We start from the raw sequence: 13,548 nt of genomic DNA, 5'->3' as shown, positions 1-13,548 counted from the left end.
GTACAAATTTTTTCGTTCTAGTTGTGAATTATATTTTGAACAAATTAATTTCTTTATTACAAATATAATTTGACGAATATTTTCAATTGTATATAAAAAATATAGAATAATCAGAATCACTCTTTTAAGTAAATTAAATCAAATTGAAATAAAATATCAAAGAAATATATTTTACATAAACTCAAATAAGTACTTTTTTTTAGGTTATGTTTTAAATTCATGTTATAAATATAGTTATTGGAATTTTAAACTTTTGATTATAATTCCTGCAGTTTAAAACAATGTTCTTACATGATTTTAAATAAATATCTGCATTTCCGAAGAAAAATATGTGTATTTAATACTACTCAAGAGTATTTATTCATACTTTAGGATGCAAAAATATTTTAAATGTCACATTTATAAATATATAATTTATAATTACTAATGTATTTTTTATGTTTAAGAAATTGAAATCATAAACGCTATTTTTAACTTTTTTTAGAAAACCATTTTCCTTTTGTGGCAATTTTCATGTTTCTTTCCCTCTTTCTACACACAGTTTAACTTTTAGTTATAGTTCCTAGAAATTCTTTTAATATCTCAGTTTTGTATCTTTTTATAAGATTGAAGCTAAATTTTTGAACAATAAAATTCTACAAATCTATTACATGAGTAAGTTGAAGTCAATTGTAAATGACTATATTTTTTTAAAAAATGTAAAAATGGAAGGGAAAAAAATTATATATGCTACGCAGTTTCGATAAAGTGCTTACTTTTCATGAAATTTGCAGCAAAATAAAAGAAATGAGCCTAATTGTTACATGCTAATCATTTGCAACTGAAGCACATTAACTGAAATATTTATGAGTTTTCATGTTTTTGGAACTATTTTATAAAGTCATAAAGGAAGTTGAAGAAAAATTTTGTTAGAAATTAAGAACGCATATTAGATTCTAACTAAGAGTTCATAGGATAAATGTGCTAAAAATTGTGTTTTAAATGATTTAAACTATTATATACTATTTAGAAAATTAATTCAAAAAATTTTGTATGTTTATTTTTGAATGATTAACATAGTTATTAAAGTTTATAATTTTTTAAGAAATATTAAAAATTTATAAAATAAAAAGAATTTATTTGATAACAAAATTTTCAATCGAAATTATCTTAATTTCTTAACAAGAAGAGAGGATTTTTCAAATTAGTCGGGAGTTATGGCGAAATTATCCTCATTTACCTTGCTTTCTTGTTTCATTATTATTATCAATAATAATAACAATAATGAATAAATGACTCTGATGAATAAAGAGAAAAAATATTTATCATTTATTGAAGTGACCGGTATTTTTCATAAGTCGATAGACAGATAAAAAAAGATGAAAATAAAATAATTCAGTCGAAGAGTTAATATCAAATTAAATTTCCTATATTTTCTTTTCCATCGGCTATGACTTAAATCCATTCACTAATAACTCAGACTGAAGAGACCTGTCTATAAAAATATGACATTACAACTATTTATGTTCTTTCCTAAGATTTATTATCTTTCGATAAGATATTAAATTTTCAACAATGCTACAAATATTTATAAATTAAAATATTGATATTTATTATGTATAATATAGATATTTATAATAAGACCAGATAATTAAGACCACTGTAAAAGAACTCTTTATGCATATAAAAATTGATTCAAAGAAAAATCAATTTTACTCGCGAACAAAAGGGTTTTTCCTCATTATGACCCGATTTCACAGCATGATAACTCTCAGGAAGAACTGATTTCACACTTAAAACATAGTAATTCCCAAAATGCAAGAGAGGAAGATCTATCCATTATTTACATGAAAAATGGATCTACACCGAGTTGTCCCTTTAGTCCTTGAAATTTCCGACTTTTTTTTAACTCAATAAAAAAGTGTTTATGATCAACGTGCACCTCATTAGCTTGTTTATTTTTTGCGGAAACATGTAAATAAACCAATCGTTTTAATATGGCATCAAAGAGCTTATAAAAAAATAGATATCACTTTAATAACTGATTTAAATAACGCCACCGATACCAAACTGAAATTTTCAAAAACCGAGTTACCTGTTGAAACAATATTCCAAAGAACAAAGTTTTTATAACTATTCTTCAAATGTGCAATAATATTTTTACATATAATGTTTCGTAAAATGTTTAAATGTTTCATAATACTTTGAAAGTATTAATGTAAAACAATGACATACTACAATTACAATAATTTTAAAATAAATATACGATGAAAAATATTTAATGGAACGAAAAAACAACTTTTTAGATAACCTTTAATAGAAATCAAATGTGAGAAAGATAAAAGATTCAATAAAATTACTTTTATGATGGAGATTTTAATTGTTAATATAGTTTAAAATAGGTATTGACATTGTAAATGTATAGTTTTCTTTTTTTATTTGTCCTATATATATATATATATATATATATATATATATATATATATATATATATATATATATATATATATATATATATATATATATATATATATTTATATTATATATGTGTGTGTATGTATATATATACATATCCTCCAACTGCTACGGAAATTGGAGGTAAACTACGGAGCTACGAGTGAATAGTAAAATACTACGGATTAAATGAAAGCGCCTGTCCGATCTTTCCGCTGTTGTCGTCTTTCAAGCGTGGTGATGTTACTGATTGCATATCGCCGAAAATGACGTCATGAGTTGTTAGCCTTGGTCAGCAGGAGAAACCACGTGATTATGAAGGGTTACTCATCGGCGGCGCCCTTGTAATCTGCCTGAATGCAGCTGTTCTTTGAGAAACTGCGTTGGTTTTTGCTTTACACCGTGTGAAGTGAAGTGACTTCAATAAAATTTTTGAAAACAACTTTGAATTTTGCTGCTCCGATATTAAAAGAATGATACGTTTTTGTTTGAAATTTTAGATTATTTTTCATCCAGCTTTTATCGCGTTAATTTTTAAGTTGTGTATTTATTATTAAATTTTATTGTGATGGATCGTTATTTGAAAAGATCTATTCAAGATCGGGAAGTTTCTAATGACGATGGATTACGAAAGAAGAGGAAGAATAATCAAAAGTTTAAAGAAGAATATACTAAAAAGTTTCCTTGTTTAGTATTGGGAAAAGGAGGCTTTGCGAAATGCACTATTTGTAGTTCGGAATTCTCTATTGTCCACGGTGGGCTGGATGATTGTTGCCGACACGTGATCGGTCCTAAACTTTGTGCTACTGCAAAAGCACAGGTGCATCAGCAACCTATTAACAATTTTTATTCTTCAAAATTAGAAGAAAATGGTGTGATTAAAGCTGAAGTATTGTTCGTACGGTTTTTTAATTCGTAACGATGGATTACGAAAGAAGAGGAAGAATAATCAAAAGTTTGGAGAAGAATATACTAAAAAGTTTCCTTGTTTAGTATTGGGAAAAGAAGGCTTTGCAAAATGCACTATTTGTAGTTCGGAATTCTCTATTGTCCACGGTGGGCTGGATGATTGTTGCCGACACGTGATCGGTCCTAAACTTTGTGCTACTGCAAAAGCACAGGTGCATCAGCAACCTATTAACAATTTTTATTCTTCAAAATTAGAAGAAAATGGTGTGATTAAAGCTGAAGTATTGTTCGTACGGTTTTTAATTGAGCACAATATTTCTCTATCTGCTTCTGATCATTATGGCGCTTTATTTAAAAAAAATGTTCCCAGATTCCGACATTGCAAAAAAGTATGGGTGTGGACATACCAAGACCCAGGCAATAACTGTTTCCACTGCTGAGGGGATAAGAGAGAGTACTCTAAGTAAGCTCAGAACATCATTATTTTCTCTTTCCACTGACGGAAGCAATGACGTATTAGATAAAAAGCTATATCCTTTAATTTTTAATTATTATGATGAAGAAAAAGGACAAATCGTATCATCACTGGTTTCTTTATCTGAATCAACTAACAACCCTGGTGAGGGAATTTTTCAACTTCTTGATGGAGAGTTTAAAAAATATCTACTGAAGTGGGAGAGTTGCATAACATTCTGTTCTGATAATGCTAACACAATGCCTGGATGTAATAAAGGTGTTTTGAGCTATATAAAACAGAAGCAACCAAATATAAAATTCATTGGATGCCCTTGTCATTTGGTTCATCTAGCAGCTCAAAAAGCTACAGCTTCATTGCCCGTTGATGTGGAGAATTTGGTGATAAAAGTTTTTTACTACCTTGAACAGAGTAGTAAAAGAAAGTATGAATTTAAGAACTGTCAGATAGAATGTGATGTGAAACTTCACAAGATTTTAAAACATGTTTCAACTCGGTGGTTAAGTTTAGAAAATTCTCTAAAGAGACTAGTTGAGCAGTGGGACCCATTGCTAATTTTTTTTCACAGTCTGATGTTAAAGAGAATGCTAGCTCAGAAAAAATAAAAGAGTTACTTAAATTGAACAAAACAAAGATATATTGTGTTTTTGTTACATCGATATTGCCTGTATTCACCAAGGTAAATGTTGCCCTGCAAAACGAGCAACCTTCTATCCATAATTTGTATGATGATTTAATGAGCTTATATTATTAACTTCTTGTACGATTTGTTTCACCTTCTACCATAAGCAAATCCAAGACTTCTCTGTTACAAGTGAAATTTCAGAAACTTAAGTATCAAAAACCTGATGAGTCTCTTATAATAGGATCAAGTGCTAGATCTATTTTGAGTGATCTGACGCCAGAAGATACAACTGAGTTCTTTTTGGCAGTGCGAAAGTTTTTTGTCACTGCATGTGAATATATTCTCAAAAAGTTTCCTTTAGAGGATGATTTTCTTAAGCATGCTTCTGTGGCAAACATTTTGAAGAGGCAGAATGCAAATTTTGCATCTCTTAAGTATTTTTATGATTTGTTTAATTGTGGTATTGACATTGATCAACTTGAGTTAGAATTTGCCTTTTATCAGGCAGACAATTTTCCTTCTGAAATTTTAAATCATACCGGAGTAGATGAGGCATGGCATAAATTAATAACAATGGAATAAAGAGATATGTGGCTTTGCCAAAAATAATGCTTTCAATTCTGTCAATTCCTCATAGTAATGCTGGATCTGAGAGAATTTTTAGCCAGATTCGAAAAAATCAACTGATAATCGCTCGAGTCTGAGTACCAAAACATTAGAATCGATTCTAATCACTAAATTAAGCATGGGAGTTTGTTACAATGCACAATTTACTGAGGATGAGTTAAAAAGAGCAAAAAATGCTTGTTATTCATCACTGAAAAAGCATAGAGCAGTTTAGATACTGTGTTTCTGTAATTAAGGGCATTTTTAATTAAAATCAGATTTGCTTATAGATTAGATTTCTTAATTAATGCTTTTACTTCTTAATTATAATAGATAATTCAAAGATTTGAAACAATTTAGCTATTGGTTAATGTCGGTACAAATTCATTCCTCTTAAAGAAAAAATTTTAATGTGTAAGCTTTAAAATTTACAATATATAAGTTACATTATATAAGTTAAAATTTACATTATATAAGTTTTTAAATATTGTTTTCTAATTCTGAAAGTTTTATTAGGAAGAAACTCATTTATATAATCCATTTTTCTTTCAAAAAATTGGTATTAAATTATTTTCTTGATTTAATTGCTTTAAAATTTGGTGTAAAAAATATTTAATAGGAAACATCTTAGAATCTGACCTTCCTAAATAAAATAAGTAAAAAAATTTTTGGTAACAATTGAATGAATGTAGAGAAAAAGTTGGGGAGAGTTCACTTTTTGCATTTTACTGAGATGTTATATTATTTTTCTTTGAAATTTGTATAAATGTACAATAAACTTTCATTTGCAATTTAATAATTTTATATCCTTAGAAAAGTGTACCTTCCTGTATGTGAATTAAAATTGTACTATCTAAGTAACATGATTTTTTAAAAGTCAATGGCATTTTAATTTTCTAAAAAATTTCTCAATGTGAAATAACATTTTACTCTTGTTTCAAAATCTATTTTCTTATATTTATCAACTGCTTTTTGAAATTATAAGTGAATATAATTAAGTATCAATATGAGCATAGCAAATATTGCGGAATGCCGTAAATATGTATTGCGCGAGTGCTACTGATGGCTAGGTAGGCAAAGCTGGAGGGTATGTATATATATATGTAATATAGAATTTCTCATACGAGTTATTCTATATTAACTGGTAAGCTTAAAACATATGTTTCTTATCAAGTTTAAGATGTAGAAGTCGGTCTCTCACAAAGAGCCATAAAAAGTCAAGATGAACCAGATAAGGCCAGATAAAAGATTATTTTCTGAAGTTAATGAGCAATAATTCATCGATGAAGGTAGTCCCAGAAAGTTCCCACAGTCAGAGTGGCGAGATACTTTTAGCAAATCAAAACCTTTACATTTTATAAATGGAATGACGTTTGATTGAGATAAGAAGATACTTGCAACCACGCCCTCTCAGAATCTCACTTTAAAAGCTCAGGAAAGGCGAAATTGCGTGTCTTTTCCATATTTTCAATAGCTGGATAAAGCTGGGCCAAATCCAAACAATCCCTGCAAAGGGGGAAACCTGATGAAAATATCCAACGCATAATGTTTGCAATACTCCATCTAACGAAATAAAATGCCTTTTTAACAGAAGCAACCTAAGTCTCTTCAATTATCTAGCCTTTAAAGACATAACATTACATATATATACACACACTGAGTGGCCAAATTATTATGACCACCTCAGAGTTTTATGCAAATGAGTTATTGCGTCACAGCACTGCCGCTAGTGGGCAAGATAACAATAACACGGGAATGCTGGACAATGAGTCATCAGTTATACTGTGTTGCTTGCTCAGATATGGGAAAGAAAAGTGATTTAACTGAATTTCAATGTGGAATGATTGTGGGTGCAGGATGTGTCGGAACGAGTATCAGCGAAACGGCTGCACTTGTGGAGTGTTCTAGAGCAGCAGTTGTTAATGTGCACAAAGAATGGACAATCAAGCAAAAAACCGGGTCTCAACGTCAGACTTGTGGTCGTCACAGGGTACTGAATGCTCGATCAGAGAGAAGGCTGGCCAGGGTTGTGCAGCGCAACAGGAGAGCAACAGTGCGACAAATTGCAAGTGATCTTAATCAAGGAGCAACTGTGAACGTCTCTGAACGGACTGTTCGATGCACATTGCGCCGTATAGGGTATGGAAGCAGACGACCTGTTCGTAAACCTCTACAGTCTGCTTTAAATAAGCACAGACGTCTCCAATTTGCAAAGGAGCACAAACATTGGACAGTAGATGACTGGAAGAGGGTCATGTGGTCCGATGAATCACGATTTCAAATGCATCACGCAGATGACAGGATGAGAATATGGAGAAAACAGCACGAAAGTATGGACTCCAAATGCATTGCCACGACACTTCAAGCTGGTGGTGGCAACGATATGGTATGGGGAATGCTCTCTTGGTATTGTATGAGTCCTTTAATTCCTGTACCACAACGCCTTAATGCCCAAGGGGATTTAAATATCATCGCAGATCAAGTACATCCGTTTATGTCCATGGTGTACTCTGGCGGGGATGGATAGTTCCAGCAGGACAACACTCCTTGTCATAAAGCTGGCATTGTCCTCAGATGGTTCGAAGAGCATGACGGAGAATTCAACTTGCTTCTTTGGCCAGCACAATGCCCAGATCTCAATCCAATTGAGAATTTGTGGGAAGAAATTGAACAGGCGCTCAGACAGATGGATCCAGTACCATCAAATTTGCAGGAATTGGCAAGTGCAGTTCAGCGAGCATGGTTTGGCATACCTTCTACCACCTACCAACATCTCATAGAATCTATGCCCAGACGAATTAAGGCAGTAATACGCGCAAAAGGTGACCCAACAGCGTACTGAAGGGGTGGTCATAATAATTTGGCCACTCAGTGTATATATATATATATATATATATATATATATATATATATATATATATATATATATTATGATTGTGTGTGTGTTCTTGCATAATTTTTTTGCATAATAGTTTTTTGGAACTATGGTTAGGATTATTTGTTGTTTATAGAATTTAAAACAATAAAATGAGGAAATTGTGACACACTGCACTAATTCTGAATGTTTGTAAAACACTATAAATAGTCAACATGGGACATTCGGAATGTAGCTTTTTACCCTGAATCGTATAAAACCACCAAAGAAGTTTTCCCACGCTTTTTTAGTTGTCAACAAAAAACTGCAATCCATCCCCAGTGGTATTTCTATTATCCCGAACTGCGGTGGTGTAAAAATATAGCAAATGGTATTTAGAATAACAGAGGGAGAATAAAACTCTTGGGAATGTTTAACAATCATCACTTGATTTGTTCTAGGGATTAGTGGTTCCCTTTCTTGAATTTATCCCCCAGTCTCAGAAAGAACCCACCAGAGGATCTAGATTTCTTATTTTTGCGCCCACATGAAAAGGTTAACACTGATTGTGTTTAACTACTAAATCTTTTTACTATTTTTTTATCATAGCACTTATTTTAAACTATTTCTGTATCAAGAGTAATTTCTAGTTACAGTTATCATAGTGATAGGAACATTTAAAAATAATTTTTAAGATAGTGTTGCAATGTTTTGCTGTTATAAATGAATGTATAATTAAATCTGTAAAGCATCGCTGTCTGCAATATGTATTGAATCTGCAATTTAGTATAATTTTTAAAATTTTTGTTTTATAAAATCTTTTTCTACATAGCAATCTCTTTGTCTTTTATATTTTGATGATATAGATTTCTAAATTTAATAGTTTATTTAATTTGTAGCATAAATATTTAAAAAAAACAAAATTAAAAGTAAATATTAAATTAAATAATATAAATAAATGAATAGTATTATAATTTTAAAATAATCTTAAATTATTATTAACATTAAAATAAATTTGATTGTTATGAATTCTGAAAAAGCTAATTTATTTGGTTTTGACTAGCATTTAAAAATAAGTTGAAATGATAATAATATGAAAGAAAAAAAATACAGGGTATCCGCGCACCTGGAAAGTCATGAAAAATCATGGAAAGTCATGAATTTCAGTATTGAACAAAATTTGTCATGAAATGTCATGATTTTTGCTATTTTTTTGAAAAAATCATGGAAAGTCATGGATTTAGGTCTCCCAGTGTTGCAAGTGCTGCGCCAATTGCGCCGATCCGTGTCAATTGTGAAAACCTACGCCTACACGCTCCAAATTGAAGTAGTAGGCTTAAATTGCGCCGCTCTGTGCCGAAAGGGATATTTTCCCCTGGGTATCACCAAGTCACAATTTTGCGGCAACCCAGCTACTGCTATGTGTGGGGGGTTGCTCTGGATTCAGTGGGAAGGATTCTTGCACTCTCATGTGCAACTCTGCTTCATTTTGCAAGATATTCTAAATTTCAGATTTCATTTTTCACTCTCTGAATTGGAACTGAGACTTCCCACAAGTTTTCGGGGACCAGCTAAACATTGCCAAATTTTAATAGCAAAAGAAAATTTTACTTCTCTTGTTAATTTCATCGTTATTGAAGTGCTATCGTCTTCGTCAATGGCAAGCTAATGGCCTTCTTGCTCTATTCTATTTATAGAATAGTACCCATGATCTTGGAATTAACTTGGGGACCATTCACTAAGTACATGTTTTCATGTTGATCCTCAGAGCAGTCAAGAATCACAAAGCTTCAAAACCTCAAAATTTCCATCTCCCTTTTATTCATTTAATTAATAAAGATAGAATTAATTGAGTTTCTTAATCGTAAATTTTTATCTGAGGGACCATCCACTAATTGCAAATTGTTTGTAAGCATTTTTTTATACTTTATTACTTTTCTTTTACTAATATTTTTTTTTACTTATTGCATTTTATTATTGTGTTATTATATTACTTTCAAAATTTTCAGTGCTCTTATTTTGTTTTAGGAAAAACTTAATAATATTTAGAGGCAAGATTTTAAATAAGTATGAAGAGAGGGGCTTTCAGAATTTCTAAAGCAGCAAATAAATCTTAAGTTTTTCAGATTTGTCATTCAAAAATACTTTAATTCATCTCATAAAGATTTGATTTAAAGCCATTGATATAAAATTTTTTAATTATTATAGATTTGTTAAATATTATGAGTGTAGGGACAATATAATAATTTACTTCTGACAAAAAAATTTAGGCTTCAATACTCATTATATTTGCATTTTAAAATTATTCAATTTTTTTAATTATTTCATTAATGGAATACTGTACTAGGTAATCAATTTTAATTAAAAAAATTTAGGTACCATTCACTAATTAACATTAGTAATATAAATTTATTAAAATTTGCTTAATTCTTTACATATTTTTATGAATTCGGTATGATCAATATTAGTCTTGTTAATGTTTTGTTGAATATACTACTATAAATAACATTTATTTAAATTTCAAGAAAAATATACTCAATAACCTTTAATAGTTAAATTAATTAGAGTTTTAAATTACCTTTTACAGAATTAAATAAAGTAATTATTAATTTAAAAAATAGTATGAGCCACTCAATAAAGAGTTCTGCTTTTCTTAGTTTGACAGGAAAGCACTTAAAACCTTTGTAGGTAGAAAATGCAGAAATTTGGCAAAATTCAAATTTAATAGATGTTGCACTAGATACCACAAATGCGATGACATCCTTATCTTCTTCTGCAAAAAAAAAAAAAAAATTCTATGTCCTAATAATTCTATTCCTCTTATCTGAGGCTAAGTTGAGGATAGTAGAATATTTAACAGTATTGGAAGATACCAAAAAGAAACTTAATTTGTTTATGCAAGGACCTTCAAAAAAGTGTAAAAAATAAGATATGTTATTAATGAACAAATAAAAAACTCTTGTTATTAAATTCTTGTTTTAATTTTTTTTATTAAATATGCTTCAAATTTTGTTTTGCTGCTCCAAAAATTTTTTTTTTTTTTTTTTTTTTTTGCTCCAATTAATCTAATTTCATCCTGTTTCAAATATCTGAATTCCTAACAAAATCACCACTTAGGCATATTTTATTGGAATATAAAGTTATTTTATCATGTTCTTTAAAAATTATGGTGTTCTTTCAGAAAATGAGAAAAAAAAGCATCATTTCTAGAGGGATATCTTTTAAACTCTTCTGTGATTTAAGAATTTTCATTATTTATTTTTTTAAAAACTTTATTAATTTAAAATTCTAGTTGAAACAAACCAGTCATTGGCGAATTTTTTTTATTTCGAAATGAGAACAGAAAAATCAGGAGTATTTCTTTCCTTTCAGATGAGCAAGAAAAGTTTCTTTAGAATATTATTCTACAGAAAAAAAAAATTTTTTGCTTTTGTATTTTTTTCAGCTATTTTATTGTTTCAACTCTTTCTTTACTCTGTTTTTTAAATTTAAAATCTAAATATGAAGATGCAGAGTATAGCAGTTTTGGTTATACCTATAATTTCAATTAATGCTATTATAATGCTTTTTTTAATTTATTGTTGCATGTTTGTCCGAGAAAATAGTAACTTTGTTAAGTCATGAAAAACTCTTGGAAATAGTCATGGAAAATCATGAAAAGTCATGAATTTGAAAATGTAAAATGTAGCAGATACCCTGAAAATAGTTGATATCTGTAAAAATCCTGAGAAATTTTAAAGGTTTGTTGAATTTATCAGTTAAGTTATAACTAAGAAGCTTTTATAATCATTTGCAAAATTTTTATAAGAATATTATTTAATGTTTGAGTGATAAAACTGAAATTTTCAAGGTTATTTATTTTAAGCGTAAAATGAAACTAATTTTAACATTATTTTATGTTTAAAAATCAAGCATAACATGATTATAGTAATGTTGTTGGATTCAGCATCTTTTCTGCTTCTAAATAGTTATGCTGAAGTAATTAGACTCTACAGGTTCTCTCTATTTTTAATTGAATTTAGTCTTTTTTTACTGTATTTTAAGTTAAAAAAATTTAAGTTCTGTGTGTTGCAAAAAATAATTTATATCTTATTAATATTCACTATATAACTTATTATAGAGGCATGATTGTTCAGTGCTTAAGACATTGATCTGTCATTGGGAGGAATTAGGGTTCGATGCCCGATGGTTGTATGAAGCCCACACAGTTTCAGATCGATGGGTACCAACTTATCTAGGAAATATAGGCAGTCATCATTGTGCAATGTTATTGCAACCATCACCCTGTCAGTCGCGTCTTTATGTAGCCTTAATTTCTATGACTTTCCTGTCCTAATGCTTCTGCAGTAGCTGCTCATTGTGAAGAACTAGGATTCTATTCCTGGTGCAACATAAAGCCCACCCAGTTTTAATTTGACGAGTACCAGCTTGTCTTGTATGTAGACATTTGGTGGGCAATGCAATATTATCACCCTATTACTGTCATCACGCTGTTGGTCATGCAATTGTAGAGCCTTAAACTCGATTGCCCCTCTGGTTAACAATGAAGCTGATGCGAAAATGCTTTACTTTTCATTAACTAATTATTTAATAACTTTTGCTCATACATTTTAATAATCAATTTATCCATTTAAAGATCATTACTGCATAATAAGAGATACAGAATTCAATATTTTTATTGAATTCTGTAATTTTTGTGGGGTGTTTTCAGTATGTTTATCAGGGTTTAAATTTTTCTGCTTTTTAGCAGATTTCCGCCTTTTTCACTTTAATCTCTAGAATTTCAGCCCTTTTTTTTTCATTTTTTTTTCAAAAACACCAATTCTCTAAAAGTTTCACTTTTTTTTTAATTATAAATATTGAGATTTTTCTAAAAATTCAGTCCTTGAAATAAAATAGTTATATTTATTTCTGTTTTTCAAATCTAAACAGAAAATTAAAACTACATAGTTTCCAACCCTACCACATTTTTAATTATTTTAACTATTTTCTCCGCTTTTATGTGCAGAATATATCTTTCAGACTAAAGATTTCTTCAGATGTCCCTGCTTCTACGTTGAAAAAAAGTGGCGTGTGTAAAAAAAGAAAAGAAGCAGTTGATTTGTGGTGAAAATATTTATCGGCCCACTCAATTAATCTTGTAACATTTTTATTAATTATGGCTAAACGAAAACAATATAAACAAGCTTCATATGAATCCAGAGCCCGGAATCTGCTAATATCTTGATTCTTATTCACGTGATTTTAATATCAAACATCGATTCTCGTCTTTACCTAATTTAAAAATTAAAAGTTGCGATTCTTATTCACGCGAATTAAATATCGTACATTGAGATTCTTATTTACGAGATTTAAGAATTCAATGTAGCGATTCGTATTTACACGTTTTTCAAATCCTATGTAGCGATTCATATTCACACAAATTTAAAATTCAATGTTGTTATTCATTTCTGCGGCTGTAATATCAAATATTGATTTTCGTATTTATATGATGTTTAAAAATTAATGATCGTGATTCGTATTTATGCAATCTAAAAGTTACACAGCGTGATTTGGATTTTTGAAATCTAATATCGAGTTCCATATTTACGCGATTTCAAAATCCATTATCGCGATTCATATTCACGCGATTTTAGAATCAAGATC

General features: G+C 29.7%; 1 pseudogene across 1 annotated transcript in view; it reads left to right on the top strand.

Annotated features, from left to right (window-relative positions):
- LOC122273317 (suppressor of hairless homolog) overlaps nt 1-13,548 on the top strand; it is a 42,832-nt pseudogene that overhangs the window by 13,388 nt on the left and 15,896 nt on the right. The window lies entirely within an intron of this gene.

This window comes from Parasteatoda tepidariorum, chromosome 1 (assembly GCF_982258835.1).
Source record: "Parasteatoda tepidariorum strain Cologne lab strain chromosome 1, Ptep-v5.0, whole genome shotgun sequence".
Lineage (NCBI taxonomy): Eukaryota > Metazoa > Arthropoda > Arachnida > Araneae > Theridiidae > Parasteatoda > Parasteatoda tepidariorum.
This window is presented reverse-complemented; position numbering and strand designations above follow the sequence as displayed.